This window comes from Pinus tabuliformis, chromosome J (genome assembly GCF_031772625.1).
Source record: "Pinus tabuliformis cultivar Carrire ecotype Pingquan chromosome J, CPIR1, whole genome shotgun sequence".
In the NCBI taxonomy this organism is placed as follows: Eukaryota; Viridiplantae; Streptophyta; class Pinopsida; order Pinales; family Pinaceae; genus Pinus; species Pinus tabuliformis.
The window spans coordinates 1,098,103,045-1,098,123,546 of record NC_142295.1 but is presented as its reverse complement, the minus strand read 5'-3'; the positions used below and the strand labels follow the sequence as shown (position 1 = coordinate 1,098,123,546).

Below are 20,502 nucleotides of genomic sequence, written 5' to 3'. Positions count from 1 at the left end.
ACACACACATACACACACATGACTGTTAATACTTACAAGACTAAAGTCATGATAATTATATCCTACAAGATTAACTTGATAATTTCATTTATGATAATAACTACTTAGAGAAAGTTTCTTCATACAAATATCTATGAATCAACATTAGTCATCGACTAAATTGGAATTATAACATTGAAAAAAGGATAATGGGAGGTTGGATAATTTACCATGGGCTTAAAATAAATTGTAAGTCAACAAATCTTTAGGCATGGAGTTAAAAAAAATTCCTCTTTGATACTCTTGTTAACCATGTTATTTTATATGGATGTGAGGTTTGGGCTTGCAGTATATCTTGGGAATCATGGATGAAGATCAAGTTGATCGAAAAGAAATTTATAACCTACAACTTCAAGGTTAAAATATTACTCCCTACCTTATCCTCTTGATTGAAGCTAGTCTTTCCCCCCATTGAAAGCGTGACTATGATTGGGTGTCTCATTTATAAGAAGAAGCCATACAACATGGAAGCCAAGAGGTATCCTAAAATTGCTTCTAACTCTAGCCAAAATTCCATCTCCAACTCAAGTGAGGTTGGAATGAGGATGCCCAATCTTGGCTAGACCATTGGGGGGTAAAGAAAGAGATCATCCTGAAGAATAAGGATTATATTAAAGATAATAATACCTCCAATTTAAGAATAAGTTGTGGGATGATGAGTTAGAGGGGAAAGGAAATTAAGGTATTATAAGGAGGTGGTCAACCCCAATCTTGAAAACTAGAATTATCTTTTTGTCTTCACCAGTGCTAAGAAGAAAATGAATATTGTGAAGATAAGAACTAATTCTCATGAGCTTCAAAGTGAAACTAAGGGTTGGTCTATTCCCAAAACACCTTAAGACGAAATAATTTGTCATATTTGAGATACTAAGAGGGTTGAAGAAGGAAAGCACTTTCTTTTGGATTTCCTGACTCTTACTCACATCCATTCTAATTTTCAAAATCTTTGTCACACTACCAATCTTCTTGACTTTTTTAAGCCAAAAAAACTATGGTGATCTAAGAATGCTCCTCTCCCTTCTTTTCGATTATAAAAAATAAAATGTTAAAGAATCTCAATTAATCTCTTACTTTCTTAAGGTCAGATAGACCATATTGATCTTAGTGGATGTCAATCATCATCTTCATCATCATCATCATCATTCAAAAATAATAAATGAAAACAAAATTTAAAATTTACATATGTTTCTTTTATATATTTAATTTATATATTTTATTGAAAGATTATACCTCCATTATAATTGTTTATAAATATATAAATTTAAATAATTTAAAATGGTATGGTTTAAATAAAAAAATAACACACAAACACATTAAAAAATAATATATGATTACAAAGTTTAAAAATTAAAATATTTTTTAATTTACTTGTATCTCTTTTATATATTTAACTTTATATTTTATTAAAATATTACACTTCTATTATAATTGTTTATAATTATATGATTTTATATAAATTAAGTTTGTATCGTATATATAAAAAATTAAGAGACATATATATAAAATAAACGAACAAATTTTGAATATATATATTTGTTGTATATATTTAGTTTTTGTATTTTATTGAAATATTACACTTCTGTCAATTCCCACTAGCACAACCAGTTGAGGATGGGCCTCGTTAGCAAGGTGACCCAGGTTCAAACCTCACGGAGGCTGTTGCACCTCTGCTAGGGGGAGGAGAAACGCTAACATCTATTCAGCTTAAGGCTGATGTGGCCCAGGTCGGGTGCGATCCTTGGGTGATTTTGACGGCTTAGATGCCCCTAGGTTACAGTTTCTGAAGCCACAAGTCAACTTTGGAGTAACACGGACAACTTGACAAAAAAAAAATATTACACTTCTAGTATATCTATTTATAATTATATAAATTTATATAATTTAAGTGTGTATGGTATAAATAAATAAATAGAAATGAAAAACATAATTAAAAAAAAGGTTTCTGGTATCCTCCCAAGGCTAACTTAACATGTATAGGTCTCTCGTTGGTTGTTAAGTTTGAATTCAAAGACAACATTACATGTAGTCAACTTGGCTATATATATATTTTAAAGGGAGTAGATTATAACCTTTAGGGTTTATTGTTTTTTTGTTTTTATTTATTATGAATCTCTTTGAATTTCATGCAATTTGATAATGAACTTGAAACAAATTTCTATAGAATTTTAGCCGAATTTCTTGAAATGATTCTTGTTCATGCTTAGCTTGAGATTTGCGAACATCATTGAATAAATTTGCGTAGGAATGAAGTTTGGCGAACAAATCTCATCGAATAAATGAGCTCAAGAATAAAATTGGCCAACTTGGAATTTAATCAATTTTGTTCACCAAACCCTATGACTTAGATTACAACTAAACATAAACTAGCTTAGCCATATATATTAAATGGTTGGTAAAGACTGATAGAGATTAAAACACTAACTTCATAGATACGTATCACATTGTCAGTATTAAAAAGAATCATAAAAAATAACTAAATTATAACTTTATTTTAAGTTATAAAAAGAATTAATTAAGTATGTCTATTTTGGAATAAAGCTTCCTAATTTTAATTTAACTTTCAATAATTGTTAGGTGGATGGTAGGGATTTGACCTCCGCATAATATTCTAAAGTATTCTTTGTAATATTCATCAAATCAAAGGTTGGGATTTATCTCTAAAGTAGTTATGACTTTTTTCCCTTCTAATTAAATATATTAAACAAAAAGTTGCCATATGAACAAGTCTCATATGAAATGACTCATTTCAAATGGCACTTGTTCATGTGACATATTTTTTGTAGTTAATCAATTTAATTAAAAGAGAAGAAAAGAAAACTACTTTGAAGATAAAACTCAACCTTTGAGGTTAAATCCCTAGCATCCACATAATAATTTTAAGTATTTAAATTAAAATTCCTAAAGCCTTATTCTAAAATAGACATGCCTATTGACCTAATTAATTGATATTGTATACTCTCAATAATATATGTGTTTCAGGTATGTACAATTTCATATATGAAATAATCTTGGATGATATAAATACTATCATAACTATATATAAACTCCCATGGAAATGTTTTATATTATTGAAATATTGCACTTCTATTATAACTATTCATAAATATATAAATTTATATAATTTAAGTGTGTATGGTATAAATAAAAAATAACATATCAAAATTGTGAAGATAAAGATAAACAAATAGAAGTGGAAAATATTATTAAAAAAGAAGTTGTGTTATATGAAAATTAACAATAGGACTCCTAACACCCTCTCAATGCTAGCTTAATCCATATTGGTCTCTCCCTCTCAAGTTTGACATTTAGAGACAACATTCCATTAATGTAGTCAACCTGGAATTTCGTTTTTTTTTTAAACGAGTAGGTTTTATCCTTTAGGTTTTTATTGTTTCTTTATTACAAATCTCTTTGAATTTCCTATGATTTCATAATGAACTTAAGACAAAATTCAATATAATTTTAGACAAACTTCATGAAATGATTTGTGTTCATGCTTGGATTGAGACTTTCTAACCAAAAAAACTTCATGAAATGATTTGTGTTCGTGCTTGGCTTGAGATTGCTAACAAAACAAACTTCATGAAATGATTTGTGTTTGTGCTTGGCTTGAGATTTGTGAGCCTCACTGAATAAATTTAATCAGATTTTTTCACTGAACCTGGTGCATTAGATTACATTTGAACATAAACTAGCTTATCCATATATATTAAATGGTTGGTAAACACCTATAGACATCAAAACACTTAATTCATGATATATCTCACATTGTAAATATTAAAAAGAATCATAAAAGTAACTAAATTATAACTTTATCTTAAGTTATTATTGTTATTATTTATAAAAAAGAATTAATTAAGTCGATAGGAGCATCTATTTTGGAATAATACTTTTTAATTTAATTTAAAATAATTATTAAGTGGATTGTAAGGATTTAACTTCCAAATAATATTCTAAAATATTCTTAATAGTATTCAACAAAGTAAAGGTTGAGATTTATCTATAAAGTAGTTATGACTTTATTTCCTTTTAATTACATTGATTAAATAAGAAAATGCCATATGAGCAAGTGTCATATGAAATGACTCATTTCATATGATACTTGTTCATATGAAAAATTATTTTAATTAATCAACTTAATTAAAAGGGAAGAATAAAAGTTGACACGGTGTTCTATTAAGACAACTCGTGGTGAAAAGGTCATTGGTTCGAAAACCCATGCAAAAAATCCAACCATGCTAACTTAGCGCTGGTGTGGCCTAGGCCAGGTGTGATCCCTAGTTTATTTTGACGTCTTAGATTCCCTTCGGTCACAATTAATGAAGCTATAGGTTAGGCGTAGAGTCATATCAAGACTCACGTTATCTAGCAAAAAAAAAGGGCATAACTACTTTGGAGATAAATATGAACTTTTGATTTGTGAGTACTCTTAAGAATATTCTAGAATATTCCATAGAGATTAAATCCTTACCATCCACATAATAATTATTAATATTAAAATTAAAATTCTGGAAGCCATTTTCCAAAATAGACATGCCTATTTTCTAATTAGTTGTTTTTATACTCTTGATAATGCATATGTTTCACATATGTAAAATTTCATATGTGAAATTATCTTGGATGATATAATACTAGCATAACTACCCATGGGGTGTAGACCAATTGGTTTGCATGGGGTTTAGTCCCCACTAAGTCATAGGTTCAAATCTCAGAGGGAGGGGTTGAGGATGGAAGCCATTTTGGGGAATTAAACTTCCAAAGGGGTGTTCAGTCTTGCACAATCCTGGTGATAAGCATCCCATTGTGGGTGGATTAGTCTTCTTCCATCTAATAAATGGGCTAGCCTCGGTCTGTCACCATAAACATCAAAAAATTTACCTCAAGATACATCTCACATTACCAAGATTTTAAAAACCATATAAATTAACTAAATTATAATTTCATTTTAAATTATTCTTATTATATTATTAATTATAAAAAGAATGAATATATGAGTTAAACATATACACACTATTTTTTTAATTATTTAACCAACATGGATATTCACCCCCACTTTACCATGAAGATTCTTTATTTGTAAATAGGCTTCGTTGCAAGACTATGGATTTCTAATACCACATGTCCAAAAAACTATAACTCAAGTTCATATGACACATGTTCATATGATTTTTTTTTTAATAATCAATTTAATTAAAAGGGTAGAAAGGGCATGACAATTTTTTAGATAAATCTCAACATTTAATATATGACTATTACTAAGAATATTTCGTGGTATTGATAAATATATACATTTATAAAAACATGCAACAATATTCTTAACCATGGAGATTCACCCCCACATTACCATGGAAATTATTATTTTGTAAATATGATTTGTTACAATACCGTGGGTCAATGCCATAGCTTATCAATACTACATGCCCAAAAACCATAATTCATTTCATATATATATGTTTTTTTATTTAATCAATTATATTAAAAGGGAAAAATGAACATAACTACTTTGAAGATAAATCTCAACCTTTGATTTGTGAATACTACTAACCTGAATAGGAATTTACATTAAATGGTTGGTAATGCTAATAAGCATCAAAATGCTTCCCTTATCATACATTTCAAGTTTCTAAAAGAAAAACATAAAAATCAAGTATCTTAAATATTATTTATTTTTTTCCAAAGGGAAAAAAACCCATAATTTTATATAACTTTAAAAAGAGAACAAAATTACATTCTATAGATGCTGAACACATTCAGTATGATAAGCCTCCCAACTTATGAGCAAAAGAAAATGTTGAAAAAAAATTACATAGGAATTATCAAAGTTAAATGTGTTAGTAATTACTTAATTTTTTTTTTTTCCTTTCTTCTTTCTGCACCTTTTTCCATTCCCCTAAGTTGGGATCTATTAGAGCCATTTCCAATTTTTTTCCTGTTATCTTCAGTTAAAGTTCTTTTTCTGAGCTTTTAAAAACTCAAGCTCACTTTGTTCCCCTTGTCCCGTGTTTCATCTCATCATCTTGTTCATTCTACATTGGCTAAGATGTGGCTTCAATATTATGGGTATTATTATTGTCTTGAGTAGGTGTGACCAACTCGTCTTCATCCTCTGAATATATGGGATCAAAAGGTTTCCAACCTTTTGTATTGTGGGCATACCCCTTTTTCTTCCTTGGAGGTTTTGTGTCTTGTCGATGAGAATCCTCCAAATGTCCTATTTGAAAGCATGTGTGACACCTGAATGTTGTTTTTTCATAGTTTAGACTTTTCATCCACCTAAATGTTCCATTTTTTAGTATTATGCGATAAAGAAGACCTTTTCTTATGCCTATTTCAACATATATTTGAGTGAATGTAAACAATTCTTGTTGAATTCGCTCATTATCAGTTTTTTAAAAGATTCTTGCAATATTCCCTATGTATTCCAAAACATTATGATGCTAGAAAGAGAGAGGTAAATTTAGAAGTCACACCCATACTGTAATTGATTTGACCATAATTTTTGTAGGATCAAATTCCAGAAATCATTTGGTTATGAAAAGGCCTTCTCTTCCCCATAACTAGGGTCATTCATTCAATTCTTTGTTAGATCCTCCTCGGTATCAAACTAGACAATGACAACACCCTTAGAGTAGAGATAGATGTCACATTTTTGTCCAGGCTATGAAGATCCATTGATGCAATCCATATGTTTTTGGACAAAACCCATTAAATCTTCATATGATAGCCCTTGAATGGAGGAAAGAAAATATATGGTTTACCTATTCATTTTTAATATCAAGTGATGGCATATCATCCACATTTTCCACAATGTATGACCCAAGGATGGAGGATGGTTGTTCCATTTAATCTGGCCCCTTTCCACATGTTGCATCCTTATATGATGTTATAGTGGTTGTAGCTCTGGAGCCTACGACACCCCCAGATAATCTCAACACTAGGAATAGTGTAGAGTTCGGGGATATGCCATAAAGCTTCAATTGTAGATGATCCTATAGTTATTTTCCTTTGTAGATAAGACATTATATAGATTTTTGGATCCCTAGATGTTTTTTAAGAATCTGATTTGTGAGTCCCAAGTTCTGTTCCTGTTGCACCCAAATATGGATGGAATGCCCCATGAGATTTTTGATTGAGATTTGAAACCCATTTGCGTTGAATTGTATGTCTTCGCCACCCTCTTTCCATCCATCTAATAATCGTTCTATACCAAGGGTTTTGTAGGTATTAGATATAGAGATATCCCCAAAACATAGGCAGATGACAAAATGTAAAATCCCCATGCTCCCAGAATCAATGCCACCCACCTCTAATGCTCTCCCATCTGGTTTGACCTTCGCTCTTGCCTTATAAATTTGATGACGGAGGGAAAGAATCTTGTTGAGGGCTTTGATGCACTGGAGGAACCTTAAAACATTGATTCAAATGTTTCTTCAAAACCATCCACTACGTCTAGATGCAAACAACTTTCGGTCATTTCATGAATCTATGCAAATCCTTCTTTGATGATAGAGCTCCCCTGATTCCAAATTGTTTGGGCTGCTTCTCAAACAATGGATTCATAACCTTTAACACCTTCTTCTTAACAGAAACATGATCCTTTAACCCTCTCCTAAAAGCCATTTCTTGGATCAACCTAAACCTTCTTTTTGAGAATGCAATCAAGGTCATGATGGCCATCACCACGTCAATGTGGCCCTCCATTTTTCTGCGTATAACTAATGCATTCACCATGGATGAAATTAGGGGAATTTTGAGGTCTAAAATGGGCCTCCTAAGAAAAATGTACAACCAAAATAAAATTTATAAGAACCAATAGGATCCAAGATGATGATGTCAGCCATGGGGGATGATTCACCAATTTTGGAGTAAAAAATAATAAAATAATAAAACTATTTTTTCAACTCGTATTTTCAATCTATCTCACTAAGGTTTCAATCAAATTTCGAGTAGGAGTACTTTTTGGATGCAAAATTTAATTCCTCATCCAAGGAGTACCCATATTGCATACTTTTGATGGACCCTGCTACACTAAAAATGAAAAATACATGAAACACGTCATTGCAATCACGTTTTTCATGTATTTCTCATTTTTCGTGTAGAAGGTTCCATCAAAAGTATGTAACATGCGTACTCCTTGGACGAGGAATCAAATTCTACATCCAATGAGTGTTTCCACTTGAAATTTGAGTAAACCCATAGTGAGATAAGTTGAAAATATGAGTTTAAAAAATAGTTTTTCCTTTTTTCCCTCTAAAATTTGATGATATAATCTAATCTCATTTTATTATTTCCACTATTATTTTATAATTTCCTTAGGAGGCCCATTTTATACCTCAAAACTCTCCTAATGTTAGACTCCCAATTAATTATTATTTACTATTAATGATAAAACTAATAATAATTATCAATGATGTGAAGGTTAGTCAGTTGAAGGTGGTTGTAGGATTTTGTGCTTAATGGAGACAAACCTAGCAATAGAATCCATTGAAAACTTTGGGGATGGAATTTCCCTGGTAGCTATAGTTGAGCATTGTAATTTTGGAGTTCATAGAGGTCGAGGGGAGCTAAAATTGGGTGTTAGCTTGTAAAGTGACTCCAACATTTTAGCTCTTGAGTGAATGCTACAGATGGTGTGTGGAGAAATCTTTGATATGCCAAGGTCCTAATGATGAAAAATCACTCAATAAAGCTAAATTCATGTCTATTTAAGGCTATTAACTAAAGCCCTTGGATATCAACTATCAGTCTTGGAGCTTGTTGAGGCCTCGAAAATCACTACATCAACATTGGGGAAAACCACCCGGTCCAGACCTTAAAGGCAACTCCTTCTCTGTTTAGTGTGGTGGCTCCGACTGGATATAATGGGACCAGTTTCCCAATGATTTATAAATGGGATGGATAAGTGATTGATTTTCTAATACCTAATGGGACTGATGGATGATTTATTCTAAAATGCAACAATCTAAATAACTAATCTATCTCGGGAAGTCTTTCTCTTAGTGCAATTTTTGATGATTCTTATTGACAAGTAGGCATATAGACGCCTCTACTTATAAACAAAAATATTCATTCATATGATAATTACTTTGTCCATGTAGTTGAACAAAGTAATAATTAAAACATTATTGCACTAATCTTTATATATCATTGACACACATATGTATGAAAAATAACAACTCTTAAACATTCAATAGTGATAAGTCAAATAATTGTTATGAAATCATATACATACATCAATAACAACAAAATGAACAAATGTTGGTTCACATAAAAGCATGAAGCAAAAACATAGATAGTAGTACCATATGTATTTGAGTCTCCTCCGATATGAATCGCATTCAGATCCCGCCTTTCAACTTGTAAATACTTTTACAAGAAGCAATAGTGCATATCACATAAAAGTATTCTTCAATAAAACTCAGAATCAGGGCCAGTTTTTACAAAAGTAAATATATCGGAAGCACAGTAGTGCAAGTTTCAATCCAAGTCTTAATACAAAAATTTGAGGACCCTTTCTAAAAACATGAAAGGGTCTATAAATACTATCTAAACTAACAAACTATGAAATAAAAATGCTATGTGCTGGTATAACCAAATCAAAAAAATTGTGACAATCTTCTTAAAATAGGCATGTTGTAGTTGGTTTCACTGTTTTGGCTGACTATCTTGTGACTTGAGCTAGCAAATGGCGAGCATCGGTTGCAGTTCTGGTGGATGACTCATGCACGAATGCAACTGGGCAGTGTATGTGGCATCAATAATTTCAGGAATCATATGACCGATTGCATCGGTGAGGCATTTCATCGCTGTTCACTGACTATGTGGTTTAACAAGGAAGAACCAAAAGGTTTCCCATGTTAAAGTTTGAATGCTTGTGATTAATATTTCCCTCTGCTCCAGCTCCTGTTTCCATGTCTGTTCTAATGCTTTCACTGATGGAAGTTTCCCTGGAGAACACTCTGAAATTAAATTTGATAAATAAAGAGTATCATTAATTAATTCCACTTGATTGTTTGTTGCTAATTTTCATCTTGATGTCGCTCTTTCTGCCTTCATCAGTTGAGATTGCCATTCAGTGAATAAGATTTCTTTATGCGATTCCAAAATTTGTGGTAGATTAGCAGCTTTTCCTTCTTCGGTTTCTTGCCAAGAGAGAAATTTTGTTAATCTTTCATTTGCTTGCTCCAATTTTAGTCTCGCATCAACTGATTTATCAATCATAGATGATGAAATTTCACATAGAGGAAGAGCGAGTGAGATATTATGCAATAATAGGCTCAATTGCTTAGATAATGCCTTGGTGATTTGCAGAGTCTCTGAGCTTAATTCTCCCACTTGGGGATATTCTTTGAATCTTTCTATTTGCAGTGATAGTTGAGTGATCTGTTATTCTTTTGATTTGCTCAACTGTTCATTTAATGACCACAACTTGCTCAATGCTTGGGATAGTTCCTATTGCTTCTGAATTGCATGTTGATCAATCCTTTGTTTTTCTTTGAGCAATTTCTCGTTTAATTGATCAATTGATTGCTTTTGGGCTACTAGCTATTGTTCCATCTGCTCTATCTTCTGCTGCTTCTCTTGTACCTGTGCTTCCAACAAAATGATTGCTTGATCCTTTTCCTTGAGCAAGTTACTTACCTCCGATGCTCTAGCATACTGAGAGAGTTTAGTGAGATCTTTAGAAGGATTGACTTCTTCTCTCCATACCACATTTGTTATCTCCATTTGTGAAGGAAAAAGAGAAGATTGATAAAGTTTTCTCTTTTTCCTTTGTCTCTTGATTACAGCCCTATGCTTAGGGCTTTAGAAGACATCCAAGGGTGGTATTTCTTCTACATGTAGAATAATTTCATCAGATGGATTCTCGGGGATTATCTCTACATCCTTTTGAGTTATGGGTGGGCCGCTAGTTCTTTCAGCTAGAACTGTATTGATTGCTGATTTCTGACCAGTTGTCACCTCGGGTGTGTTGAATCCTTGTAGGCTCTCAGTATTATTGATGATAGAATCAAATTGCTGCCATTCTTTAAGCAGTTTGGGATCAACATAAATGTTTGAATCAATGAGTTCACTGCTTTTTCTTTTTCCCTACTCCTATTCTGGCATTTTTTCTTTTTTAGGGATCTTCTCCACTACAGGAGTCTTGTCGGCAGCTTTCTGTTTAGTTTGACTTGGTGGTTGAACTGTAGGGGTTGTAGCTAATAGGTCCAAAGGCAGAGTTTGCAACCTCTGGTCTCTGAGCCTATTGAATGTTTCTAACCCTTCTTCTTCATACCTGATCCTGGCCAATCCTTTAACCTAAAAAAATGTTTCGGCTGAAGCAAATAAATCATCGAAGTCATCTGCTTCATGATCGAATTTGGCAAGTTTAGCTTGAGAGGTGACGTTATGAGCAACCTTTCTTGGATCATATTGCCTGTTCGGAATTGTGGCAAGATTCAGCATTTGAATCTTCTCTGCCTCTTTCTTTGCATGCTTGTAGTCATGTAAGGTGAAAATGCCACATCGTAGGGGAAATATAGGCCACATCTATTTCTTGGAGTCCCTAAGGGTTCTTGATGTCCCTTCGACTGTTATCTGATAAGCTAATTCCCATGCTAACAATTTATCGGGAACATATAGGGGGAGAACATGGGGTTTAGTGAGACTGCCAAAAAGCCTCACATAGTTGAATTTCTCCTCACTGAACCAACTATCTACTGTTGTCAGGTCAATTTCTACTTCTTAGGATATCATGGGGGCAGGCTTATTGAAAATAGAATAATATACTGGTAAAACAAAACCATTGCAAATTCTGTACATGTGAATTTTATAGTGTTCCTTCCATAATTGCTTGTGGTAAATATGAATCGGATTTGGATCTTGGGGAGTCTATTTCCATCCGAGTACCGGGTATTCAGAATTAAAACAAATAATATCCAGAATATATGCACTGTAATAGAAAGGGGGAATGATCCGGGAAGTTGTATATGCATTCCTTCTGTATTCTAATATTTCAGTGGCTAGTCTATCAGACAAAATATTTTCCCAATCCATAACATAACCATTCATCGCGAATTCCATTAAGGGGACCATCTCTATAGTGAATTTGGCAGAATCATGTTGTCCCCACAGTCCACACATGATAGCTCCAACATAGCAATAAGGGGAAGCTAATGAGTCGACAGAGTACTTACTTGATGACTCGTGCTTGTGTTTCTTCAGGAAATGCCTCCATTTCTTGATCGGGTATGACTCCAAGTCGTTTTCCTTTGCAAATGCTTCTAGGAATGTCTTGTTGTATCCCTTCTCGAGCGGAGGTAGATGGTACATTTTCTTGAGATCTTCAGGCTTGAATGAGTCGAATATCCTTCCATCTGCCGTGGAAAATGTTCTATTCGAAGTTGGGATTCTCTCAACCACCCATCTTACTACATCAGTGTATGGAAAAATTTTGGCCCGTGCTGCTATCCTGTGAAGATAAGAACAAGCCAATTCTTTTAGAGTTCCCTTTGACTTGTTGGTTGAATCGGCAGTGGCTTCCTCTTCTAATTCTTTGGGCTCCTCTGCTTCTATCAGATTATAAATGCTTTCCTCGCTGGTATTTCCTAGATCGAGACATGTTGTATATGCTATTAATCATTTCTTGCTCAGTCCTGGTTCTTTGGCTGCAGGAGTTGCTGTGGGTTTCTTTGATTTCTTCCCCATTTTCTCTAGATTTATGGGTTCGGAGGGACTCTGCACAGACAATTAAAAACAGTAACACAGAGATATTGCTACTACAATCCAATATGAAAATGAATAGACACACTTGAAATAATCATTCGGTATACGATCGATGAGATGGGTATTTATGGTATTAATTCACCACGATTGGTAGTTCGAACAGAAACCAGCGATAAATCACAAATCACAATCGGGAGTGTCAAAGGGAAAGGCTTTAGCACTTGCAACGAATATCTCCGATTGCCGAAAAGTAATATTATAATGGAGCAGAGTATTATGCATGCAAATCATTTTAGCGTATGCTTTTTTTCTATTGAGACGTGCGCCAAATTGATTGATTGCAATCGGGGTTTGGCTTGTGCTTTTCTCCCTTTGTCATTTTATATCACTGATTGCTGATTACGATTTCCTTTATCGCATCGGAAGATTTTATGAGGTCTTTACGTATGTCCCTTTATCATTGTGATTGCTGATTGCCGATTGTGATTTCCTTTCATCGGATCGGAGGATTTGATGAGTCTTTGTTTGTGAGTGTCCCTTTATCATTGCGATATGCGATCTTCGATCGCTTTATCACAATGTAGAATTATTCTTAATATTTCGAAGGAACACTTTGTTTTTTATCGCAAGGCTTTCTAAAATGAATTATTTGCATTGGGCCTTTTGGTAAAGATTTTTCTTGTAATGAGGTCAATACCAGTTTTATTTATGAACTTACAAATCTAACTAAGTTTAGTTAAAAAGGGACCCATTTTGTATTAAAAATTTTGTGTAAAGGTTCTATGGAAATGGGGGGTTGTTGTACATCACAATAGAGCTCCAGAGAGAGGATGCCATGATGAAATAACAACCAGTTATGTGATAGTGGACACATAAGCACATGTCACATGCCAAGTGGCCACATGTCAGTCATGAAACCTAACACCATGTGGGGCATTGAGATTGGTTCTCAAAGAGATGAGTTGGAAACTTAGGTGGACCATAGGCCTATCATCCCATCAATATTTTGTGGGGTTTTCCCTTTATAATGCTTTTGTCGAGTCCCTAATATTCCATGTTGATACCATAGTTATATTAGTTATATCATTGATTTGGGCCACTAGCATATCGAGAGGTCCACACCATACCAATTCTATTACTGTATTGATCTTAGAGAGTTAAGAACCCAAAACATATATGGTCAATGTCATATCAGACAACTGATGAACCCATATATCAACTATATGAGATATTGACATATCGATGGTTCAAGCTACTAGTCTATCCACCTATTGACCATGTTGACTATACCAAAAAAGGGCCATATTATCCATATAAACTATCATAACCTTGATGACTTTTATTCTTGTGAATTCTAAAATTTTCTAATATGGTGAGGCTTGATATGACACAAGGCCCAGAGAGGTGGTTTAGTGCATGGGTGCCACATGGCCAAGAGTTTCCATCTGGAAATATCGATGATCATGTGGCCTTAAAATTGAGAAATAATTTAAGGGGGCATAACTTTGTGTTGGTAGCTCAAATTTGGACAATGTTTTTCTTTGCAATGCTCTCAATAAGAAAAATACGATGGTGATATTGAAATTGTTATTTGAGGTGATGGAAAAAAGAAGATTTTTTTTTTAATCCCATCTTCATAATGTACCTTGAATGTCGGGTCCAGTTATTCCCCACAAACCTAATATGGCATTAGGGGGTTGGGTATTTTACACTCCCATGGTATCTTATGTCACTTCTCCATGTCCATATAAACATATAAGAGTGAAGGTGTAAAATATGTAAGGAAAGTTTCAAAATGTGACTTATTGGTGGAAGTGTGAATTGCTTTATTATAAGAGGGTTGAACATAAATCAATTTTTTAATAAAGGCACTTGGATGATTTTGATTGTAACCCCTCAAAACTTGAACCAATATCATGTTCACTGCTTATTTTTCCAGGTTGTATGTTGATGGAAAACTATGGATCTCTTCAATAGGGTGTTCACCTTCTCTCAAAGTGTAGTCCAAAAGGCACTCTGCGATCTCTATCTAAGATGATGCTCATTGGAGTCCCAAAATGAACTCATGCCTTTTAAAAGTATACGGTTTCTACTAATTTTTCCTTGGATGCTAATTTTATAAGGCATGAGAGTACACATATTACTAAACTTGTCCATTACCATAAATAGATAGTCACGTGCCCTCCTATTTCTTGGAAAAATGCCATTGAAATTCATTAAGACAATCTCCCATGGTTTAATAGGTAAATCAAAGAAATGGCACAAACCTTAATTCTTATCAATGGGTCTACTAGGACCATAAAGTATGTAGGCTATAATAAACTAAGCTACATCTTCTTGCATTCTACACCAATACACATATACTATATAATATGACCAATGTTTTCCAAACACCAAAATGAATTGAAACCTTGAATGTATAAGATACTTTGATAAGTTATGATTTTTCTCTTTTAGGACACATGGCTTATCCAACTTGTATAGAAAACCATCCAAAGATGATAATCAACCTTGCTATCACTTTATTTCACATAATGTTAAGAATTAACATGAATGATATAAGACAATCAAATTGGTGTAGAAGGTTTTAATTCCATTCTATCACACTTGTATTGATCTCATGATTTGAATTTATAATACATTAATGACAACACCTCATCAATATAATAATTACAACTCATGACTATATGGCCTTAGACTTTGTGATTGTCTAGGGACTCACATTCTAACATTTCCCCCCTCAATCACAAGTCTGAATAATTTTATCAATAACTTTTGTCATCTTCAATCTATAACTACTCTACTAATTTCCGATGAAGTCTTTTTTGAAAAAATGTCGATATCTGAATATTTGGAAGTGAATATTTCCTATTTATGAACATTTCCATTGAATAATTGAAATGATTGTATATTTTTTGTTGAAGGCTCACTAGTTTCTATGTTGGAATTCCCAATTTCTGACTAAATGCTATTTGAAATTTGACTGATAAGGATTCAAAACTTGAAGCCTGATATCTAATTCCCCCCTTTGAAGTGCAAGGTGAGAAATTTTTTAATAGTTCATTCTGGAAAAGATCCAGGCTAGGGCTTTAAATTTTCTAGGTGGTGGTCATTTTGATTGACCACTAACCATCTTACATGGAAACTAGTGGTTTATGGTTTACCACTAACCAGTCTACTTTGAATAATGTAGTGGTTTCTAGATGACTACTAACCAATATATTTTGAATAATGTGGTAGCTTCTATATGAGCACTAACCAATCTGCTTGATTTGAATAATGTGGCGGTTTCTGGTTTACCACTAACAATTTTCATTTCATCATTTTACCCCCCCTCCCCCATAAAGGTGTAGGATGGTTAAGCTTGTGTTCTCCCACTTTTGGTGTGGATATTACCATATTTGACTTTTCATTTTATATGTCTTTACTTTTATTTTGACTAGGTGATAACTGTGATGTAGTTTCTTCACTTGCTTCCATTTCCATAAATTTATCCATTCAAATTCAATTATTTTCCTAGATTTCTTATGCTTTCGACACCTTTCAGATAGGTGATTTTTCTTTAGGGAAAATTTTAGGGGTTAATATTCGCAGGTGGGCTAATTTTCTATACTTTTTCCAAAAAAAAGATTTGCTAATTTTCTTTTTTTTTTTCCTAAAAATGATTTGCCCAAATTTTATTGTATGAAATTATTTTACCCTAAAAATCGCCAAAAAATTATATGGGGACTATATAAACTTATTAGAAATTTGAATATTTTTACAAAAATATCTCCAAACATTTTACAGATTTCATATTGTGGACTAGTGGGATTCGCCAAGGTTTCTAAACTTTAAGATAAATTTCCATCCTTAAAAGTTTCCTTGTTTTTCTTCCCACAATGAATACAAGGATGGTGATCATAACAATGACACTCCACGTGACCATATCTTTGACAATGTTAGCACTTTCAATCAATACTCTTAACTTCTTCAAGAATTCATGCACTCACAAACTGAATTAGTTTGGAGTAATTTTGAATATGAAAGATGTTTTCTTTGGTGTGTCTCAATCCATGTCGATTTTTTTTGAATGATATTTATTCCCAAGGTCCGAAAACTATCTTGGAAATTTCTTGATGTTGTTCTTTGACATCTTCACATTTATTGCTATCATCATTCAATCCTTATGATTCATCTACAATTACTATTTCTGTTATGGATTGATTAGAATATTTCATCTCCATTAGGTCTTTTGTATTACAAGATACATCGACCATCTAAATTATGTCTTTGTTATCACAAGCTACATAAAATTTCGTCATTATTTCATCCATACATCACATGTTGCTTCAAACTTTTCAATAAGATCTTCTGTATCACATGTTGCATCATTTTTTCTTAGTAGCTCCATTATGTCCCAAGTTTCATCAGCTCATTGGATAAGTTCATTTGTATGATACATTTAATTCATTGTTTGGATGAGATATTTTGTGTCAAAATTACATCTATCTTAGATGTAGATTTTACAGAAATCATATGATTAAGTTGATCTTGCTTTTCTCTTAATTTTATTTGAAGTGCATTAATCAATTGATCCTTCATGCCCATATCACTTTGAAGTTTATTTTCTAAACGTGGTGTTTTAACCATTTGATTAATTATGATTTGTTTATTATGTAAATTCCACTCAAGTACTTTAAGTTGACATTGCAATTCATGGTTGTGCTCTTGCAAATCCTTGATTTCTTGAGATTTATTTTGTAGATGATTTTCTTCTTTACCCATGTTTTTCACACTTGCTTGTACTTAGGTCTTTTTATCCCAATTTCACTTGATTTATGTCACCTTAAAGTGTCCCATACTTTTGATCATGCACCCTCAAGTAAATTTTATAATGATGAAAATGATGAAAATGACTTGAATTTTGACCTCCCAATGTTAGGAAGGTCACTTTACAACAAATATTCTTGTAATTAATTTGAAAATGCAAGTACAAAGCACCTTAAACCCCTTATGCAATTTTATGAAAAATGACCTTTATTTTTTTAATTCTTATAATGTTGGCCTCATTATTGGCAACAAAAAATCTCCAAAAACTATGGTAACATCAACAATTTAAAACCTTGAACCTTTCAAATTCTCAGCCAATCGAAACTCCTTTCAACCGAAACATGGTTATCTAGGGGCAGATCTAGTGCAGCTAGATTTAAATTTGGTGGATCTTTGTTGTGAATCATTGAGGAGGAGAAAATGATGGACAAATCATTGACTAATTTTTGGTGCAAATAATTATTATCTACTACGAGTACTGGCCAAGTAATTCAGCAAAACAATGATTTGGTACAAGAAACAATAAAATCTTAAAGATGTTCTTCACTACAGAGAAATATCGACAAATGGTTTGCAAATCTTGGCTATCAACACCGATGACTAGTCATTCATTAGACGACAACGGCCAATAGAGCATCGATAGTACTGGTGGAGTTTTTCGTCTATTTCTCCATGTTTTTCCTGGAGAGGAGTGTTACTGGAGGCCACTATGTTGCGACGATGATGAAGCTTGTGAGCAAGGCAGGAGAAGCCCTCGATCTTCTCTCTCGAAGTAAACATAATTGCCGAAGAATGACCAGCTTGTAGGATCAAAGCAAATATGAATTGAATATATTCATAAAGATGATATATGCATGGGAAGATGAGGATCAGGGAACACATGCAGTGAGAATTCTTGGAATCTGTGTGTGAAGGCTTTAATCCTATACAAATTTTTTATGAAAACAAATTTAAAAAAAAAAAGAAAAATATACAATAGTGTGAACATAAAATATATATAAATGTTTTTTTTTGTTTTTTTGTTTTATTTGATTTTTGGAAAATATAGAATGATTTTTCATTATATTCTTTTCAATGTTACAATACTTTATATGCATGTTGAAACATTTATAAACTTTCAATCCTTTAACCCTAGATTAAATGAACCATAATTCCCTTGACTGAATCTATAAAATACCATGAAAAAACCATCATACCCAAAACCATGAGTGAATTCGACCACCATCATATACCTCTGTAAAACCCTTGACAAAAAATTTCCAAATCAAGGACCCTCCATTGCACCCCATAACATAACACATAACCCCTTCATTGCACCCCCATAATATAACACATACTACGTTGAATTGCATGAAGTCATAGCCATTGCAGCGAATGTAGAGTATTGTATTCAATTCATAGCATAGTTTAAAAAGTTGATACAAAATTAATTTCCATACGATCAACTAATTTTTTTTTTTATACTTTTTAGGTCGTGAAGCATTTAATAATAGAGAAATGGGGTAAGAAGCAGCCATAGGACTGGTTGCTCAGATTTTGAAGTTTTTGACAAAAAAGGATTTCTATCATGTTTTCAAAGAACAGAGGGATGTAACAAATAGATCGCTAGTTTCTAAATAGGTGGAGGTCTTCTGGAGGCACCCGCGTCCATCTAAGGAGGTTCTGAGTATTAGGAGATTCAACATCAAGCTTCTAATCAATGTTATGCAGATGGACAAAGCTGCAATAGTAATGGGATTGCAGGAGGCTTTGAGGGGAGCGTTGGAGACCACATTGGAGTTTGAAGGGAGTGTTGGAGACCACATTGGAGTTGCAATTGTACACGAAAGGGGTTTTGGGGTTTTTGAAACAGTTATTTAAGACAAAATTATAATTTTATATTAGACTTTTCATTTTGAATCAAAGATTTTCTCAATTTGTTCGCGCCTAAAACTGTTCAATGCACAGTCTAGCTTGTAGGATTTTTTGTTTATTCTGCAAGGGTTTTGTGTGAAATTTGTATTTGCAGAAGAGGAAATGTCGAGTCTGTCGACTTGAAGATATCACCTCAGATGTGAAAGTGAAAAACTGAGTGCTTTCTTTCCTTGCTTAATCTGGATATTAATTCCTTTCAGGCAGGCCACAAGACTATGCCCCATGTTTTCGACAATCCTGGGCGCATGAAATCTTTGATGTTGGATTCGAGTAGGCCTGACCCTCCCTGACCCTCCCTGTCAGTAGACCCCATCCTTTTTCCCTCTAGGTAAAAGGATGGATTACTCTTGAGTCTGATCCATTTAACAAAGCAAAACCCTTGCCTCTTTGGGGATCCTAAATCTCCTCTCATCATTTGGGATCCGCCTCCCATATCCTAATAGTAATTCTCTCATATCCAATGCCTGTGATAGTCATTGAAGATGAGTGCAAGTCTAAGATCCGAAGGAGACGACAAAGCTCGAACAAAAGATGTCAATGGTCGGATTTTGTGTAGAAACATGTTGAATTGATTGTAGGCATCTGGGAAGGATTTATTGTGGGCTAGTCTACAAGGGTTTATTTTGGGTCTGTCTATTAGGGTTGTCCACTTGAATTCCTTTTAAATTTTTGAATTCACGGTTTTCGGCCTATCAAGGTTTCAGTTGAGGGTTTTTTCCGATGAGAAGTCTTATATGGACTCGGTCGCTAAGCTCGCCTGGAACGCAAAGGGTTCTTTTGGAGAACCGTCTACTAAGTTCAAAATATCCTATCACTTGTAGGTAAATTAATTGTTCCTATTTAATTTATGCATATAATGGTGGTTGTCCATTTTTTTGGAATTTTTATTTTTTAGATTATGGATCTAAATTTCATTTATTTATAAACCTTATATAGTTGATTCTCCTCATTCTTCCAATGCACCTAGCTTCTTTGTACAACTAAAAACGAGTTCAGTTTCCAAATAATGCTATCTTACTTGAGGTTAAT

General features: G+C 33.3%; 1 pseudogene; it reads left to right on the top strand.

The window, feature by feature from the left end:
• Nucleotides 1-19,763, top strand: part of LOC149230867 (uncharacterized) — a 127,682-nt pseudogene extending 107,919 nt beyond the window's left edge.
• Nucleotides 19,764-20,502: the final 739 nt, after the last annotated feature.